The sequence below is a fragment of the Cucurbita maxima genome, unplaced genomic scaffold (genome assembly GCF_002738345.1).
Source record: "Cucurbita maxima cultivar Rimu unplaced genomic scaffold, Cmax_1.0 Cma_Scf00029, whole genome shotgun sequence".
Classification (NCBI taxonomy): Eukaryota; Viridiplantae; Streptophyta; class Magnoliopsida; order Cucurbitales; family Cucurbitaceae; genus Cucurbita; species Cucurbita maxima.
In genome coordinates, this window is record NW_019272045.1 from 2,918,969 (window position 1) to 2,936,593 (window position 17,625).

Sequence of the window (17,625 nt, forward strand, 5' to 3'; positions counted from 1 at the left end):
GCTGTACCTTATTATTTGAACTCCGATCTTTGAGCGTAGTTCTTCAAATTTCACCCGCGCCAGGGATTTGGTGAAAATGTCTCCAAGTTGTTCCTCTGTTCGGATGAAATCAATTTTGATGAGCCCTCGATCTGCACATTCTCGAATGTAGTGGAATCTGATTTCTATGTGCTTGCTCCGGTCGTGCAAAACTGGATTTTTGGGCCCATCTCGGGCAGGCTCACTCACTCCTCCACGCCGTCGTCGTGTGCCGACATCTCCATCACCGCCGCCACGAAGAGGGCGTCAAGTTATCGTTGAGCGGGTGATCAGGGAGATCGTAGCTTTGTTGTCTATGTATAGCATTGGTGGATCGCTTTCTCTCCCGATGATTTCTTCCATTAGTCGTGCAAGCCAGATCCCTTGAGTTGCTGCCATCGAAGCGGCGATGTATTCTGCTTCGCAGGAAGACAAAGCAACTACCTTCTGTTTTGTTGATTGCCAGCAGATCGCGCCGCCTGAGAGAAAGTAGATCATTCCGCTGGTGCTCTTACGATCATCAACGTCACCGGCCATGTCACTATCGCTGTAGCCGACCAGTTTGAGTTTCTCCTTTTCGCTCCCAGCGCAGTATCTTACGCCCCAGTCTCTGGTTCCGGCTACATAGCGCAGGATGCGCTTGACAGCCACTAGATGCTCCTCCCTAGGTGCTTCCATAAACCTACTCACATATCCAACAGAATAAGCAAGATCAGGACGAGAGTTTACCAGATAGCGCAGACTCCCGACAATGCTGCGGTAATTGGTGGAGTCGACTGTCGTCGTAGTGCCGGCCTTCCTTAGTTGAAGTCGGGCCTCCATTGGCGTCCTGGTAGGATTACTGTCCATAAGCCCAGTTGTGTCCAGCAGCTTTCTCGCGTATGCACTTTGGCAGATGGAGATGCCGGAAGAGTTCTGTTGCACTTCGATGCCGAGGTAGTAGCTGAGCACACCGAGATCGCTCATCTCGAAGTTTTTCGACATCTCCTTCTTGAACCTTCCGAGGACTCCCACGTCGCCTCCAGTGATTATGAGGTCGTCGACGTACACTCCCACGATCAGTCGCTTTTTGCCGTGGCCGTACGTGTACATGCCATGCTCAGAGGCACAACGTTTGAAATTCAGTGACAGTAGGGTACTGTCGAGCTTGTTGTACCAGGCTTCATATGGCGTCTTCCCGTCGAGGCTTCGGGTTGGTGACCGATTGAGGAGATAGACAGCCGTCATTACTGCCTCTCCCCAGAATCTCCCAGGCATCCCGGCCGTCACCAACAATGACCTCGCTGTCCCGACAATGGTCTGATTTCGGCGCTCTACCACTCCGTTCTGTTGGGGGGAGTAGGGCGCCGTTAGGTGCCCTTGCATGCCGACCTCATCGCAGTACTTACTGAAACTTTCCGAGGTGAATTCTCCGCCACGGTCTGTGCGCAGCACTCGCATCTTCTTCTCACATTCGGCCTCCGCTCGCGCTTTAATGCGCTTAACCGCCTCTGCCGCCTCACTTTTCGCTTGCAGCAAAGTCAGCCACATGAAGCGGCTTTTGTCATCGACTAACAGGAGGAAGAGACTCTTACCGCCTGGGGTCGCCGGCTTGATGGGCCCGCAAATATCGCCGTGTACAAGCTCCAATGGCTCATCGGCTCGGTAGGCTGTTCGAGACGGAAAGGGTGTGCGCTTCTGTTTGCCGATGAGGCACCCGTCGCACAGCTTGTTCACGCCTTTGATTTCTGGCAAGCCGTGCACCAACTCCTTCTTCTGTAACTTTTCTAGGGCAGGAAAGTTTAAGTGTCCGTACCTTGCGTGCCACCTCCAAGATACCTCTTCGGTCTTGGCCGAGAGGCTAACGGGTTGGTCTATCTCTAACTCCAGGATGTAAAGACGGTTTGTGGTTCGTCTTGCCTGCGTGAGCAGCCGTCGTTGATTATCGCAGATTTTCAGTAGTCCGCGCTCGATGGAAATGAAGCAGCCTGTCTCATCGAGCTGACCCAGGCTCACAAGGTTAGCCTTGAGCCTCGGGATGAAGTAGACGTCGGTCAGCTTGCGATGCTCGCCTCCCTTACTGACGAACAGGATGGTGCCGCGCCCTTCGATCTCGACGACGGAGCCGTCGCCGAATTTCACCGTCCCACGGATCCCCGAGTCGAGTTCGGAGAATGCAGATCTAGCCCCGGTCATATGGTTTGTTGCCCCTGTGTCTAGGATCCATCGCCGGTCCTTGTGTTGCTCGTCCCGCTCGCTGATCTGAGCGAACACTCGCTCCTCCTCCAGTTGAATTGGCTCCCTAGCTGGTGCCACCTTTGCTACGCCCAGCTGAAGCTCTTTCTCGAGTTCAACATCGTTGTTGATTACCTCCATTTCCGTGGATTTGGAATCGAGAGTGGGGACACATGCACTTACCATGAAGAGAGCTGGCTCGTCCTCCTCGGATTGAGCCACATGGGCCTTTTCGGCCTTCTCCTTGTTCCTAAGCTTGCTCCAGCAGTTCCTGCTTAGGTGTCCTCTCTTCCCACAGTTCGAGCAGATTGGCCTGCCATTGGTCGACTCCTTCTTTTGATTCCCATCTTTCCCGCGCATGCGCCCGTGGGAGATCCATGGCTTCTTACCGTCTTTGCGGCTGGAGGAGGACCCGTTGCTCTGGCCGGTGTTGTCACGGAGCTTTAGACGTGCAAGCCATTCCTCCTCCGTGAGGAGTAGACGGCCCTCCTTGTCAACAGCTGAAGTGATATTCTTCTTCCGCTGCTCGACGTTACGTAGTCTTCCGGTCACCTCTTCCACTGTTAGGTCGTTCACGTCAAGCAATGTCTCGATTGAAATCGCGACTTGCTCGAGGTGATCGGGAACGACCTGCAACATCTTCTTCACGATTTCTGTCTCGCTGATGCCACCACCGAGGGTGGTGATGCTGTTGGCGAGCCCCGTGATCCGCATTGAAAAATCATCGACGGATTCGCCGTCCTTAAAGCGAATCTCCGAGAGCTCCTTTCGCAGTTGCTCGATGTTGGATTCCCGCACTCGCTGTACACCGACCCGACGGGATTTGATTCCCTCCCAGGCCGATTGTGCGGTGCGCTTGGTGGAAAGAGAAGCCAGCATCTCTGGGGGCACAGATCGTAATATGGCGGCGAACGCCAGCCGATCCTCCCGGTACTCGATTGTTTCTCCTTCCTCTGGCTCGACAGCGTGCCATAACCCTTGCGCCTGTAGGTTAACACGCATCAACAAGGCCCACTCGTTGTAGTTGGACCTTGTCAACATCGGGTACTGAACGACGGCGGTCGTTGTCTCTCTGATCACTCGCTCAACAACTACTCGACGCCCGTCATCACGATGTCGGCCACGGCCTCTTCGTGGTGGTGATGGAGATGCCGGCACTTGGCGGCGTGGAGGAGTGAGCGAGCCTGCTTGAGATGGGCCCCACGATGTATTTATTTTTGTGCTTTGCATTTTCTTCTACTCGAACCTAAGACCTGTGTGTTATTAGATCGACGCTCTAACCACTTGAGCTATTCAACTTGTTTGTTGATAGGTTGGCTCCTCTGTGATGGTATACTACCGATCGCTTCAACCAGGCTCTGATACCACTTGTTGACTCTGGCAAATCGGATGTCGACGAAAAAAAAAATTGGCCGAAGGTTTCTTCGAAGGAAAAATTAGCGGAAGTAAAAGGAGAGAGAGAGAGAGATTCGCTGGTAATGCTGAAGACTCAATATATTTATTTTACATCCGTTGAATGGTTTAAATAATAAATCTAATTACAAAAATAGAAAAACCAAATATACACAAATAGAATAAGTGGACGAAGACTCCGCCACTCTGCCAAAACAATGGCCCCTAGAATCACGCTCCTCCATTCGCGTGAACTCATATGTTTTTACAAACCTAACTAAATAAGGCAGAGCTTTTATTTAACAATCTCCTCCTAAAAGCTGTACCTTATTATTTGAACTCCGATCTTTGAGCGTAGTTCTTCAAATTTCACCCGCGCCAGGGATTTGGTGAAAATGTCTCCAAGTTGTTCCTCTGTTCGGATGAAATCAATTTTGATGAGCCCTCGATCTGCACATTCTCGAATGTAGTGGAATCTGATTTCTATGTGCTTGCTCCGGTCGTGCAAAACTGGATTTTTGATCAGGGAGATCGTAGCTTTGTTGTCTATGTATAGCATTGGTGGATCGCTTTCTCTCCCGATGATTTCTTCCATTAGTCGTGCAAGCCAGATCCCTTGAGTTGCTGCCATCGAAGCGGCGATGTATTCTGCTTCGCAGGAAGACAAAGCAACTACCTTCTGTTTTGTTGATTGCCAGCAGATCGCGCCGCCTGAGAGAAAGTAGATCATTCCGCTGGTGCTCTTACGATCATCAACGTCACCGGCCATGTCACTATCGCTGTAGCCGACCAGTTTGAGTTTCTCCTTTTCGCTCCCAGCGCAGTATCTTACGCCCCAGTCTCTGGTTCCGGCTACATAGCGCAGGATGCGCTTGACAGCCACTAGATGCTCCTCCCTAGGTGCTTCCATAAACCTACTCACATATCCAACAGAATAAGCAAGATCAGGACGAGAGTTTACCAGATAGCGCAGACTCCCGACAATGCTGCGGTAATTGGTGGAGTCGACTGTCGTCGTAGTGCCGGCCTTCCTTAGTTGAAGTCGGGCCTCCATTGGCGTCCTGGTAGGATTACTGTCCATAAGCCCAGTTGTGTCCAGCAGCTTTCTCGCGTATGCACTTTGGCAGATGGAGATGCCGGAAGAGTTCTGTTGCACTTCGATGCCGAGGTAGTAGCTGAGCACACCGAGATCGCTCATCTCGAAGTTTTTCGACATCTCCTTCTTGAACCTTCCGAGGACTCCCACGTCGCCTCCAGTGATTATGAGGTCGTCGACGTACACTCCCACGATCAGTCGCTTTTTGCCGTGGCCGTACGTGTACATGCCATGCTCAGAGGCACAACGTTTGAAATTCAGTGACAGTAGGGTACTGTCGAGCTTCGCGTTCCAGGCTCGTGGGGCTTGTCGAAGCCCGTAGAGTGCTTTGTGCAGGCGCAGTACCTTATTAGGGTTGTCGTTATCCAGGAAGCCAGGTGGTTGTCGAACATAGACGGTCTCCTTCAACTCTCCGTTAAGGAAAGCAGACTTTACGTCCATATGGTGAACCTCCCAAGAGTGATGTGCTGCAATTGCCAGCAGGAAACGAACGGATTCTAACCTTGCTACTGGCGCAAATACCTCTTCGAAATCCACTCCTTGCTTCTGGACGTAGCCCTTCGCCACCAGACGAGCCTTGTGCTTCACAACTTCTCCTTTTTCGTTGCGCTTCAGTTTGAAGACCCATTTGAGCCCTATGGCTCGGTGTCCCGGTGGCATATCCTCCAGACTCCACGTCTGGTTCTCAGTGATGGATGTCATCTCCTCCTGCATTGCCTTCCGCCAGCACGGGTTCTTTTCTGCTTCGGCGAAGGTGTTTGGTTCATCTGCACTGACGGCATGTAGTTCGGCCACTTCCTCGAGCTCGCGCGCTGCTAGTCCAGGTGGTTCACCTCCTCCCACTAGGTCATCCATCCTCCGGTACCTAGCCTCCAGATCAGTATCGTGATCGGCATCCAGCGTCGAATCCGCAGTCCGTGGTGTTGCGAATTCCACTGGTTCATGTGGTGCACCTGCTGGCGGCGGTGACGTCTCCTGATGCTGGGCTCCTCCTTCTTCAGGCTCAGTGACGAGGTACTCCACCGTGAATTGATTTGGATTACGGTCTGCCTCGATCACGTCATTCCACTGCCAGAAGGTGCTTTCGTCGAAGACGACGTCGCGAGACACGTGAGCTCGCCCCCCCACAGGATCATAGAGTCTGTACGCCTTGCTCCCGGGTTCGTAGCCGATGAAGACGACCTTCAGCCCCCTGGGATCGAGCTTGGCGAGATGGGGACGTGTTACCTTCATGTATGCGACGCAGCCGAACACGCGAAAATGGTGTACTGTTGGTTTTTTGTTGTACCAGGCTTCATATGGCGTCTTCCCGTCGAGGCTTCGGGTTGGTGACCGATTGAGGAGATAGACAGCCGTCATTACTGCCTCTCCCCAGAATCTCCCAGGCATCCCGGCCGTCACCAACAATGACCTCGCTGTCCCGACAATGGTCTGATTTCGGCGCTCTACCACTCCGTTCTGTTGGGGGGAGTAGGGCGCCGTTAGGTGCCGTTGTATGCCGACCTCATCGCAGTACTTACTGAAACTTGCCGAGGTGAATTCTCCGCCACGGTCTGTGCGCAGCACTCGCATCTTCTTCTCACATTCGGCCTCCGCTCGCGCTTTAATGCGCTTAACCGCCTCTGCCGCCTCACTTTTCGCTTGCAGCAAAGTCAGCCACATGAAGCGGCTTTTGTCATCGACTAACAGGAGGAAGAGACTCTTACCGCCTGGGGTCGCCGGCTTGATGGGCCCGCAAATATCGCCGTGTACAAGCTCCAATGGCTCATCGGCTCGGTAGGCTGTTCGAGACGGAAAGGGTGTGCGCTTCTGTTTGCCGATGAGGCACCCGTCGCACAGCTTGTTCACGCCTTTGATTTCTGGCAAGCCGTGCACCAACTCCTTCTTCTGTAACTTTTCTAGGGCAGGAAAGTTTAAGTGTCCGTACCTTGCGTGCCACCTCCAAGATACCTCTTCGGTCTTGGCCGAGAGGCTAACGGGTTGGTCTATCTCTAACTCCAGGATGTAAAGACGGTTTGTGGTTCGTCTTGCCTGCGTGAGCAGCCGTCGTTGATTATCGCAGATTTTCAGTAGTCCGCGCTCGATGGAAATGAAGCAGCCTGTCTCATCGAGCTGACCCAGGCTCACAAGGTTAGCCTTGAGCCTCGGGATGAAGTAGACGTCGGTCAGCTTGCGATGCTCGCCTCCCTTACTGACGAACAGGATGGTGCCGCGCCCTTCGATCTCGACGACGGAGCCGTCGCCGAATTTCACCGTCCCACGGATCCCCGAGTCGAGCTCGGAGAACGCAGATCTAGCCCCGGTCATATGGTTTGTTGCCCCTGTGTCAAGGATCCATTGCTGGTGCTCGTGTTGCTCGTCCCTTTCGCCGATCTGAGCGAACACTCGCTCCTCCTCCAGTTGAATTGGCTCCCCAGTTGGTGCCAGCTTTGCTACGCCCAACTGGAGCTCTTTCTTGGGTTCAAGATCGTCGTCGGAGTTGGAATCGAAATTGGGGACGCATGCGGTTACCATGAAGAGAGCTGGCTCGTCCTCCTCGGATTGAGCCACATGGGCCTGGGCCTTTTCGGCCTTCTCCTTATTCCTCAGCTTGCTCCAGCAATTTCTGCCCAGGTGTCCTCTCTTCCCACAGTTCGAGCAATGGATCGGCCTGCCATTGGTCGACTCCTTCTTTTGATTCTCATCTTTCCCGCGCGTGCGCCCGTGGGACATCCATGGCTTCTTACCGCCTTTGCGGCTGGAGGAGGACCCGTTGCTCTCGCCGGTGTTGTCGCGGAGCTTTAGGCGTGCAAGCCATTCCTCCTCCGTGAGGAGTAGACGGCCCTCCTTGTCAACAGCTGAAGTGATATTCTTCTTCCGCTGCTCGACGTTACGTAGTCTTCCGGTCACCTCTTCCACTGTTAGGTCGTTCACGTCAAGCAATGTCTCGATTGAAATCGCGACTTGCTCGAGGTGATCGGGAACGACCTGCAACATCTTCTTCACGATTTCTGTCTCGCTGATGCCACCACCGAGGGTGGTGATGCTGTTGGCGAGCCCCGTGATCCGCATTGAAAAATCATCGACGGATTCGCCGTCCTTAAAGCGAATCTCCGAGAGCTCCTTTCGCAGTTGCTCGATGTTGGATTCCCGCACTCGCTGTACACCGACCCGACGGGATTTGATTCCCTCCCAGGCCGATTGTGCGGTGCGCTTGGTGGAAAGAGAAGCCAGCATCTCTGGGGGCACAGATCGTAATATGGCGGCGAACGCCAGCCGATCCTCCCGGTACTCGATTGTTTCTCCTTCCTCTGGCTCGACAGCGTGCCATAACCCTTGCGCCTGTAGGTTAACACGCATCAACAAGGCCCACTCGTTGTAGTTGGACCTTGTCAACATCGGGTACTGAACGACGGCGGTCGTTGTCTCTCTGATCACTCGCTCAACAACTACTCGACGCCCGTCATCACGATGTCGGCCACGGCCTCTTCGTGGTGGTGATGGAGATGCCGGCACTTGGCGGCGTGGAGGAGTGAGCGAGCCTGCTTGAGATGGGCCCCACGATGTATTTATTTTTGTGCTTTGCATTTTCTTCTACTCGAACCTAAGACCTGTGTGTTATTAGATCGACGCTCTAACCACTTGAGCTATTCAACTTGATTGTTGATAGGTTGGCTCTTCTGTGATGGTATACTACCGATCGCTTCAACCAGGCTCTGATACCACTTGTTGACTCTGGCAAATCGGATGTCGACGAAAAAAAAAAAATTGGCCGAAGGTTTCTTCGAAGGAAAAATTAGCGGAAGTAAAAGGAGAGAGAGAGAGAGATTCGCTGGTAATGCTGAAGACTCAATATATTTATTTTACATCCGTTGAATGGTTTAAATAATAAATCTAATTACAAAAATAGAAAAACCAAATATACACAAATAGAATAAGTGGACGAAGACTCCGCCACTCTGCCAAAACAATGGCCCCTAGAATCACGCTCCTCCATTCGCGTGAACTCATATGTTTTTACAAACCTAACTAAATAAGGCAGAGCTTTTATTTAACAATCCCCTCCTAAAAGCTGTACCTTATTATTTGAACTCCGATCTTTGAGCGTAGTTCTTCAAATTTCACCCGCGCCAGGGATTTGGTGAAAATGTCTCCAAGTTGTTCCTCTGTTCGGATGAAATCAATTTTGATGAGCCCTCGATCTGCACATTCTCGAATGTAGTGGAATCTGATTTCTATGTGCTTGCTCCGGTCGTGCAAAACTGGATTTTTGATCAGGGAGATCGTAGCTTTGTTGTCTATGTATAGCATTGGTGGATCGCTTTCTCTCCCGATGATTTCTTCCATTAGTCGTGCAAGCCAGATCCCTTGAGTTGCTGCCATCGAAGCGGCGATGTATTCTGCTTCGCAGGAAGACAAAGCAACTACCTTCTGTTTTGTTGATTGCCAGCAGATCGCGCCGCCTGAGAGAAAGTAGATCATTCCGCTGGTGCTCTTACGATCATCAACGTCACCGGCCATGTCACTATCGCTGTAGCCGACCAGTTTGAGTTTCTCCTTTTCGCTCCCAGCGCAGTATCTTACGCCCCAGTCTCTGGTTCCGGCTACATAGCGCAGGATGCGCTTGACAGCCACTAGATGCTCCTCCCTAGGTGCTTCCATAAACCTACTCACATATCCAACAGAATAAGCAAGATCAGGACGAGAGTTTACCAGATAGCGCAGACTCCCGACAATGCTGCGGTAATTGGTGGAGTCGACTGTCGTCGTAGTGCCGGCCTTCCTTAGTTGAAGTCGGGCCTCCATTGGCGTCCTGGTAGGATTACTGTCCATAAGCCCAGTTGTGTCCAGCAGCTTTCTCGCGTATGCACTTTGGCAGATGGAGATGCCGGAAGAGTTCTGTTGCACTTCGATGCCGAGGTAGTAGCTGAGCACACCGAGATCGCTCATCTCGAAGTTTTTCGACATCTCCTTCTTGAACCTTCCGAGGACTCCCACGTCGCCTCCAGTGATTATGAGGTCGTCGACGTACACTCCCACGATCAGTCGCTTTTTGCCGTGGCCGTACGTGTACATGCCATGCTCAGAGGCACAACGTTTGAAATTCAGTGACAGTAGGGTACTGTCGAGCTTCGCGTTCCAGGCTCGTGGGGCTTGTCGAAGCCCGTAGAGTGCTTTGTGCAGGCGCAGTACCTTATTAGGGTTGTCGTTATCCAGGAAGCCAGGTGGTTGTCGAACATAGACGGTCTCCTTCAACTCTCCGTTAAGGAAAGCAGACTTTACGTCCATATGGTGAACCTCCCAAGAGTGATGTGCTGCAATTGCCAGCAGGAAACGAACGGATTCTAACCTTGCTACTGGCGCAAATACCTCTTCGAAATCCACTCCTTGCTTCTGGACGTAGCCCTTCGCCACCAGACGAGCCTTGTGCTTCACAACTTCTCCTTTTTCGTTGCGCTTCAGTTTGAAGACCCATTTGAGCCCTATGGCTCGGTGTCCCGGTGGCATATCCTCCAGACTCCACGTCTGGTTCTCAGTGATGGATGTCATCTCCTCCTGCATTGCCTTCCGCCAGCACGGGTTCTTTTCTGCTTCGGCGAAGGTGTTTGGTTCATCTGCACTGACGGCATGTAGTTCGGCCACTTCCTCGAGCTCGCGCGCTGCTAGTCCAGGTGGTTCACCTCCTCCCACTAGGTCATCCATCCTCCGGTACCTAGCCTCCAGATCAGTATCGTGATCGGCATCCAGCGTCGAATCCGCAGTCCGTGGTGTTGCGAATTCCACTGGTTCATGTGGTGCACCTGCTGGCGGCGGTGACGTCTCCTGATGCTGGGCTCCTCCTTCTTCAGGCTCAGTGACGAGGTACTCCACCGTGAATTGATTTGGATTACGGTCTGCCTCGATCACGTCATTCCACTGCCAGAAGGTGCTTTCGTCGAAGACGACGTCGCGAGACACGTGAGCTCGCCCCCCCACAGGATCATAGAGTCTGTACGCCTTGCTCCCGGGTTCGTAGCCGATGAAGACGACCTTCAGCCCCCTGGGATCGAGCTTGGCGAGATGGGGACGTGTTACCTTCATGTATGCGACGCAGCCGAACACGCGAAAATGGTGTACTGTTGGTTTTTTGTTGTACCAGGCTTCATATGGCGTCTTCCCGTCGAGGCTTCGGGTTGGTGACCGATTGAGGAGATAGACAGCCGTCATTACTGCCTCTCCCCAGAATCTCCCAGGCATCCCGGCCGTCACCAACAATGACCTCGCTGTCCCGACAATGGTCTGATTTCGGCGCTCTACCACTCCGTTCTGTTGGGGGGAGTAGGGCGCCGTTAGGTGCCGTTGTATGCCGACCTCATCGCAGTACTTACTGAAACTTGCCGAGGTGAATTCTCCGCCACGGTCTGTGCGCAGCACTCGCATCTTCTTCTCACATTCGGCCTCCGCTCGCGCTTTAATGCGCTTAACCGCCTCTGCCGCCTCACTTTTCGCTTGCAGCAAAGTCAGCCACATGAAGCGGCTTTTGTCATCGACTAACAGGAGGAAGAGACTCTTACCGCCTGGGGTCGCCGGCTTGATGGGCCCGCAAATATCGCCGTGTACAAGCTCCAATGGCTCATCGGCTCGGTAGGCTGTTCGAGACGGAAAGGGTGTGCGCTTCTGTTTGCCGATGAGGCACCCGTCGCACAGCTTGTTCACGCCTTTGATTTCTGGCAAGCCGTGCACCAACTCCTTCTTCTGTAACTTTTCTAGGGCAGGAAAGTTTAAGTGTCCGTACCTTGCGTGCCACCTCCAAGATACCTCTTCGGTCTTGGCCGAGAGGCTAACGGGTTGGTCTATCTCTAACTCCAGGATGTAAAGACGGTTTGTGGTTCGTCTTGCCTGCGTGAGCAGCCGTCGTTGATTATCGCAGATTTTCAGTAGTCCGCGCTCGATGGAAATGAAGCAGCCTGTCTCATCGAGCTGACCCAGGCTCACAAGGTTAGCCTTGAGCCTCGGGATGAAGTAGACGTCGGTCAGCTTGCGATGCTCGCCTCCCTTACTGACGAACAGGATGGTGCCGCGCCCTTCGATCTCGACGACGGAGCCGTCGCCGAATTTCACCGTCCCACGGATCCCCGAGTCGAGCTCGGAGAACGCAGATCTAGCCCCGGTCATATGGTTTGTTGCCCCTGTGTCAAGGATCCATTGCTGGTGCTCGTGTTGCTCGTCCCTTTCGCCGATCTGAGCGAACACTCGCTCCTCCTCCAGTTGAATTGGCTCCCCAGTTGGTGCCAGCTTTGCTACGCCCAACTGGAGCTCTTTCTTGGGTTCAAGATCGTCGTCGGAGTTGGAATCGAAATTGGGGACGCATGCGGTTACCATGAAGAGAGCTGGCTCGTCCTCCTCGGATTGAGCCACATGGGCCTGGGCCTTTTCGGCCTTCTCCTTATTCCTCAGCTTGCTCCAGCAATTTCTGCCCAGGTGTCCTCTCTTCCCACAGTTCGAGCAATGGATCGGCCTGCCATTGGTCGACTCCTTCTTTTGATTCTCATCTTTCCCGCGCGTGCGCCCGTGGGACATCCATGGCTTCTTACCGCCTTTGCGGCTGGAGGAGGACCCGTTGCTCTCGCCGGTGTTGTCGCGGAGCTTTAGGCGTGCAAGCCATTCCTCCTCCGTGAGGAGTAGACGGCCCTCCTTGTCAACAGCTGAAGTGATATTCTTCTTCCGCTGCTCGACGTTACGTAGTCTTCCGGTCACCTCTTCCACTGTTAGGTCGTTCACGTCAAGCAATGTCTCGATTGAAATCGCGACTTGCTCGAGGTGATCGGGAACGACCTGCAACATCTTCTTCACGATTTCTGTCTCGCTGATGCCACCACCGAGGGTGGTGATGCTGTTGGCGAGCCCCGTGATCCGCATTGAAAAATCATCGACGGATTCGCCGTCCTTAAAGCGAATCTCCGAGAGCTCCTTTCGCAGTTGCTCGATGTTGGATTCCCGCACTCGCTGTACACCGACCCGACGGGATTTGATTCCCTCCCAGGCCGATTGTGCGGTGCGCTTGGTGGAAAGAGAAGCCAGCATCTCTGGGGGCACAGATCGTAATATGGCGGCGAACGCCAGCCGATCCTCCCGGTACTCGATTGTTTCTCCTTCCTCTGGCTCGACAGCGTGCCATAACCCTTGCGCCTGTAGGTTAACACGCATCAACAAGGCCCACTCGTTGTAGTTGGACCTTGTCAACATCGGGTACTGAACGACGGCGGTCGTTGTCTCTCTGATCACTCGCTCAACAACTACTCGACGCCCGTCATCACGATGTCGGCCACGGCCTCTTCGTGGTGGTGATGGAGATGCCGGCACTTGGCGGCGTGGAGGAGTGAGCGAGCCTGCTTGAGATGGGCCCCACGATGTATTTATTTTTGTGCTTTGCATTTTCTTCTACTCGAACCTAAGACCTGTGTGTTATTAGATCGACGCTCTAACCACTTGAGCTATTCAACTTGTTTGTTGATAGGTTGGCTCCTCTGTGATGGTATACTACCGATCGCTTCAACCAGGCTCTGATACCACTTGTTGACTCTGGCAAATCGGATGTCGACGAAAAAAAAAAAATTGGCCGAAGGTTTCTTCGAAGGAAAAATTAGCGGAAGTAAAAGGAGAGAGAGAGAGAGATTCGCTGGTAATGCTGAAGACTCAATATATTTATTTTACATCCGTTGAATGGTTTAAATAATAAATCTAATTACAAAAATAGAAAAACCAAATATACACAAATAGAATAAGTGGACGAAGACTCCGCCACTCTGCCAAAACAATGGCCCCTAGAATCACGCTCCTCCATTCGCGTGAACTCATATGTTTTTACAAACCTAACTAAATAAGGCAGAGCTTTTATTTAACATATTACCGCCTTTAATAATTATTATTTTATATGTTATATCCATAACAAAAATAATAATAAATAAAATGAGTTTATAATCTGAAATATTAGGTTAGTGATATTTTTTTTAGTGTGGCCTAAAAATAATTAACCTGTCAAAATGTTGTTAAATTTTTTTAATTATATTAGTATTATAAAGCAACCAAACTAATTTCAGTGTGGGACATAAATATTAAACATATTTTGTGGAGAACAAAAACACATGAGGAGTAGACGCCTTTTAAAGCATTAAGGGAAAGCTGGAAAGGAAAAGTCTAAAGAAAATAATATCTGTTAGCGATGGATATGAGTCATTACAGACATCGAACGATGCGCCAGCTTTCTCGCTATTCCCGAAGGGATAGACACGAGGCGTCGTGCTAGTAAGAACGTTGAGCCCCAAAGGAGGGTGGATTTGGTGGCGGTCCCACATCTCTTTGAGAAAGGAACAGAGTGCCAACGAGAATGCTGACTTCGAAGGGGGTGGATTGTGATGTCCACGTTGGCTGGGGAGATCCTATTTGCTTTTTGACCGTTTTTATGAAGATTTAACTAAATCCAAAATCTGAGTCTTTCAATTAAAAAAATAACAAAAAATTTGCACATTCGTCCAAAAACATTGGAAATTTACAAATTCCACTTGCCCTCTGGCCATTGGCTGGGCGCCTTCGATGCAACGCGTTGTGAGGGCATTGATTATAAATTCATGATCATTCTCTAAATTAGCTAAGATGGAACTTTCATCGAACGAGCCTATCATAATAGTGGTATTTTGTTGATATTTTGTATATGTTGGTGATACATTTTACAATATAATGGAGATATGGATGATGAATCGGTTGATATTTAATTTTGAGTCCTGCTAATCTTGCTGAATATCTTCTGCTTCAACTCAAAGATATCAGAGATTGAAGATTAATTTGTATTCTACAACCGACTCCATCGGTTTCGATAATTCAGGAACGGAGAGCACAAACTACCGAACTCGTTTGTTTATTTATTAGTTCCAGGTATAAGAAAATATCTCATTTGTTTTGATCATTTTCATGAGTTTATTTCACTATTGTAATGGAAATTTGGAGTTTTCAGGTCTGTTTAGCAATCATGGTCCCTTGTATTTTGTGGGAACCAAGAAATTCTTTTCAAAAAATTCATTGTGAGGTTATAGATTATCCCTTCTTGCTCCGTTTTTACGAGGATAAAACCCGACAAATTTTGAGTCTGTTTGGAATGACTTTTCTTCGTGTGGACATATTGCTGGGAGTTGAAGGAATAGGTCGAGGAGCTTTATTGGGGCTCGGGCAAGCGAGTGATGCTGCTCGGGCATAGCAAGGGTGGGGTTGATGCTGCTGCTGCATTATCAATCTACTGCAATGAGTTGAAAGACAAAGTTGTTGGCTTGGCTCTGGTACAAAGTCCTTATTGGAGGAACCCCATTGGCCTCGGATATCCTTCGGGAGGGGCAGGTCGCTGACAAAGAGATGCGTAGGATCATGAAGCTACTGATATGCAACATCATCCTGGTTGCATTTTCTCTTTTGCCTATTTAGTTGTCGTGAGATCCCACGCTGGTTAGGGAGGAGAACGAAACCTCTCCCTAGTAGACGCGTTTTAAAATCTTTGAAGAAAAACCCGAAAGGGAAAGCAGAAACAGGACAATATCTACTAACGGTGGGCTTGAGCTATTACAAATGGTATCAGAACCGGATTCCGAGCGATGTGCCAGTGAGAAGGCTTGGCCCTAACATGAGGCGGTGTGCACCAGCAAAGACGCTGGGCTCCAAAGGAGTTGATTGGGGAGTCCCACATTGTTTGGATAAGGGAACGAGTGTGAGCGAAGACGCTGGCCCCAAAAGGGGTGGATTGTTAGATCCCACATTGGTTGGAGAGAATAACAAAACATTGTTTATAAGAGTATGAAAATCTCTCCCTATAAGACACGTTTTAAAAATTTTGAGGGAGAGCTGAAAGAGGAAGATATCTACTAGTGGTGGACCTTTTCCATTAGAATAGATTTTAGTCTTATTTATTACATTCGAGCGTTGGAAGATCTAACATACGAGAAGCGGAAGGAGTTCATCACCAATCACAAGCTCCCTGAGAACATACCGACACTCTCCTTCCATTCCGAAGCACGGGTGAGTTCTTGCTACAATGACTCATATAGCTCATGCTGAGTTACCTTGGCTATCTCTTCCAAGAACTTGGACAGAATCCGACACGGTGGTGCAGGGTGTGCGGTGTCTTCCAGTGGTGATTCCTCTTTCAGCTGTCATGGCATTGTGTGCTCTTCATTTGCAGCTTCGGTATGGGGAGAAGAGCGACGGTTTGGTGACATGTCGTGATGCTGAAGTTCCTGGCTCGGTTGTCGTGAGACCGAACCAGAAGCTCGATCACGCGTGGATGGTTTACTCTTCCAGGAACAGTAAGAATGCAAGTGATCCTGATGGTTGTGAGATGTGTGAGGCAATCTTGACACTGCTTGTGGAGCTTGAAGTGAAATGAAAGAAGCAAAGTAGAAGATGGCTTTCTTGTATTGAAAATTTACCGTTTTTTTCATACGGTAATTTTATCAAAAGAACCATCCTTAAATTTTCTTAGATCACTTCTTCATCCTAAAGTGAGATGAAAAAAAACTTAAATTTTTTATGGTTGATTTATATTTTATTCTATTAAATTATGGTCGGGTCAATGATAACGATGTGATTTAGATGTCTTGTAATGCTTTATTAATTTTGATCGTTATCTCAATGAGACAAACGATACATGTGCATTTATCGTTGGTTTATCTCATTGGTCTTCTTGTTTATTGTAGAGGTCAAGATGTCTCGAGACCCAAGTCACATATATAAGTGCAATTATTTATTTTTTTAATTCTATAAATTTGAAATGTGCCGTATTTGTTTTTAACCCTCCAAATTTTTTCCTCTAGATATAATTTTATCCATCAATTTTGAGTTAAGTTTTGATGGGTATGTTTTAACATTTTATATATTCACCACCAAAATTTCACCCATTCACTTTGGTCTGTTATGTTATTTTTAAAATTAATTATAATTAAATTAAATATTTATCACTCATTTTTCATCCCTTCTAAAATTAATTAAAAAAATGTTACATCATAATTTTTTTAACTAATTAAAGAAAATTAAACATTAATATTGAAAATAGGTAAGAAAATTACATTTTCAAACTTGGACCAAATTGAAATTAAACTACAAAAATCAATGTAACACAAGAACTAAACTCAAAATTTAAAGGTTAAAATAGTAATTTTATCTAACTTTTTTCTCTAAAAAATTTAAGATTTAGAAAATGATTAATAGATCTCCAAATTTCAATTTTTTTTTCTATTTTGTATTGAAAAGATAATTGAAATATTTGAAAGTTTAAAAAATTATTTAATTTATTAAATAATTTTAAACTTTATACCCATCACTAGTTTTTTATTTTTGTGAGTGCTGTATTTCGTTTAAAAACAACAAAAAAAACAAAAGAAAAAACCTGCGGGGTCCACATCAAAAGGGAACGTGCGGAAATTGTCAAGGCAAAGAAGACAAGGACAGGGATACTTAAAAAAGATCAATTTAATTGTAGTGAAAATGGGCCCCCTCCTTGACAGGAACAATAACAAATTGTCTGCTATAAAGCCCAACCACACCATTGTTTCGGGAGTCCAAAATATTAAATTGCGGTGGGCCCATGGGCCCTCGGCCCATTAAGCACTTCAATCGCCGATAGGTGTGCGACGGGAAGGAACTTGGTTATAATTTCTACGCCATAGAAATAAATAACATTATTTTAATTTATATATATATATATAAGACCATTGATAACCTAAAATTTCCACCGACACATTGACCAGTTTCGTCATTATAAAGTTATTTTTTTAAGTAATTTTGAGATAAATTATTTTTTTTAAGTGAAAACTTATTTAGTAATTATAAATATAGCTGCAAAATATGATTATTTATATATTCAAATTTTAAAATTTATCCAACGGGTTGGTAAACGCTAATTTTTA

At 48.8% G+C, this 17,625-nt stretch overlaps 1 pseudogene; it reads left to right on the forward strand.

Annotated features, from left to right (window-relative positions):
• The first annotated feature begins 14,841 nt into the window (after positions 1-14,841).
• On the forward strand, positions 14,842-16,168 carry LOC111465330 (annotated as a pseudogene).
• Positions 16,169-17,625: the final 1,457 nt, after the last annotated feature.